Raw genomic sequence first — 2,610 nt, 5'->3', positions numbered from 1 at the left:
GTTTTTCACTTTCAGCCAACCAGAGCTGCGGACATTCTCATCCGTTGCATCCATCTGAGCGGCGTCACTCGCGTGAAAGCAGGTTGGCAGGTTAGGATAGACTGTACGGTTAGGAGAAAACAATAGCATTCCAATTCGCCGTGTACTACTTATTTGACAAAACACTTAAAGTGGAGAGTACGTCACATTCTTGGTAGCTACTAGTTCACCCAAGTGGTATCCCAGCCGGACCTTGATGACGAAACGAACTGGATATAAATAAAGTGGCCTACGAGAAAAGAACCAAAGAGGACGGTGGCTGCTAAGGTCTTGTTAGTCGGAGGCAAGTATGGAGAATAGCCTACCTATTATTTTCCCAACTATTTCAGCTAGCTTGCAGCTCTAACAGTTTAATTTTGTCGTTGTTAGGAAGAATGTTTTGGCTAAACTTAATTTGTCTTACTATTCTCGTTATATCAGACTCCTACAAAGAACTTGTGTCGAAGAAGAATTTGTTCCTTCTCGGTAAGGATATTTGGGCCGAGGAGGAAAGCAAGGGTGTGCGCATGAAAAAGAAAATGTGTGAGACCGATGTAGTGAAGCCTAAAAAGCCCGTGCAGGTGAGTGCACGCAACATTACTAAATGCCCGCGCAAAAGCTGCTCCAGTAGTTTGGCTAGCTTCACATCCAGGTGCTTTCCTTTATGGTAGAGGTCTTGACAAAATTCAAATCATTTACCTAAGTAATTTACAGTAAAGCAATGCTAAAATACTCCATTACAAACCATGCATGACAAATCCCAATCAAGTTAAAGTGCATAATTATTTGCAATAAAATGTAGCTAAACTATCAAAGTAAATGTACTGATTTACTCCCTCTAAGTGATATATTGTTATATATGAAAAACTTAAATGAATAATACTGAAACATCACAATGTAGCAGCATTTACTGTTAATGCATTTTTACATACAGAGACACCAAATGAGCTATATCTGGGGGGTGGTGAGATAATTAATGGAAGATTAAATCAGAAAACATCTAAAATGTCAAAAACTTGGAAACCACTAGTTCAGTCATTAACAATGTGCTATATTTTAAAATATTTTTTTTCAAATCTTTGAGATAGCTTTTCACTTGCCACTAGGATGCCTTGAAGCAACACTGAGCAGAAATTAACAATCTAATACTATTAAAGAAAAAAGGCATCATTAATCCTTGAATTTTAAACCAGTTGAGGTTTATTTGATCAATGATGAATATTTATAGTCAAGAAGCAAGAATTCGGCAAGAAACACAATTTGAGATAGTTTTCCCTTGCATTCAGCAGAATGTGCTCTATATAATCAATGATCTATATAATCATGGTCAGTTATTATGGAGGCTCTGTCATTTGCCACTACTGCTGTACCTCTACTTACATTCTGTCATGGTGCTGATGAAATTATTTCTGTGTTTTCTCTAGTATAAATTGATCTTGGATTTAATTAGGCTTAGTATGCTAGGGAGAATTTTACATTGTGATGACAGTCTTATCTTTGTTTTTACATTATAAACGTTTTTGACAGGCAAAACAAACCAGGATCAAAGAGGCAGCCAGCAACCAGGTGTTACAAAACCTGAAGACTTCCCGGTCTCAGAAGAGGGCCCTAGACACACAAGATCACAACTGCAGTTCTGAGGATGAATCTCCACAATGTGTTCATGGGGTAAGGAATACTTTTTTCTTGAACAGGTGGCTATGATGTTTACAACACCAAAAACTGTGGTGTCCTTGACATGAGAAAAATTTGATAGAATGTTTTCGTCCTGTGAATCTAACATCTATTATTCATGTTTCTTTGTGTTAATTATTATGGTAGTTTGTCCATTTTAGTTTTTAAAAACTGAACCATAGTTAATGCCAATGTACACTTCAGTGATATATCTTCTTTTTTTTTCTAGTTAAATATTGTAGTCTCTACTAAAAATGAAATTTTAGGATATGATTAATCATTTTCCTACTTTTATATAAATATTTTTCTTCAGGGAAAGCGAGCAAAGATTTACAAGGCAGCAAGACGTGTGCTTTTACCCCTGGCATCCAGTCCAAATTCTGATGACGCCACATACATAGGGAGTCCAAAACGGCATGACATTTTAAGTCATACTTCTTTCCTAGCTGTTGTGTACTCTGAAATACAAATTCTTTCTCTGTTGAATTGCTTCTCACAGCTCTTTTCACTTTTTTCAGGACCATGCCTCAGATGAAGACTTGGGTTTCTCCTCAGCCCAGAGAATGGCAAGTACACTTATATTGAATATTATATTATTATGATGATAAAATTATATCATATTGATTGAGTATGTCAGGCAAAGGTCAGAGATCTTACACCCAGCTGCATGTAATACTTTATCTCACAATTGTTACATATCGTATTTCTTCCAATAAACTCCTTTTGGCTGCCATGTGCATACCAACTAAGCATAATGCATTTCATTTACTGTTATTTAATATATTTGACAATATAACCTTTTAAAACACCTTTCATTAAGTTTTGTCCCACACGGTAGTGTGGATTAGAAGAGTGTCCTTTAAATACTGTATTTTCTTCGAGAAATAAAGTGTATATATAGAAGTGAAAAGCATGCAC

General features: G+C 36.1%; 1 long non-coding RNA gene across 1 annotated transcript; it reads left to right on the top strand.

Annotated features, from left to right (window-relative positions):
* Nucleotides 1-349: 349 nt before the first annotated feature.
* On the top strand, nucleotides 350-2,231 carry LOC116683357 (uncharacterized). Its single transcript, XR_004330543.1, has 3 exons — nucleotides 350-599; nucleotides 1,546-1,686; nucleotides 2,006-2,231. It is a non-coding gene; the product is annotated as an uncharacterized LOC116683357 (long non-coding RNA).
* The last annotated feature ends 379 nt before the right edge of the window (nucleotides 2,232-2,610 follow it).

Source organism: Etheostoma spectabile, unplaced genomic scaffold, assembly GCF_008692095.1.
Source record: "Etheostoma spectabile isolate EspeVRDwgs_2016 unplaced genomic scaffold, UIUC_Espe_1.0 scaffold00018946, whole genome shotgun sequence".
NCBI classification, from domain to species: Eukaryota; Metazoa; Chordata; class Actinopteri; order Perciformes; family Percidae; genus Etheostoma; species Etheostoma spectabile.
The sequence above is the reverse complement of the archived record's forward strand: the minus strand, read 5'-3'. Positions and strand labels throughout refer to the sequence as shown.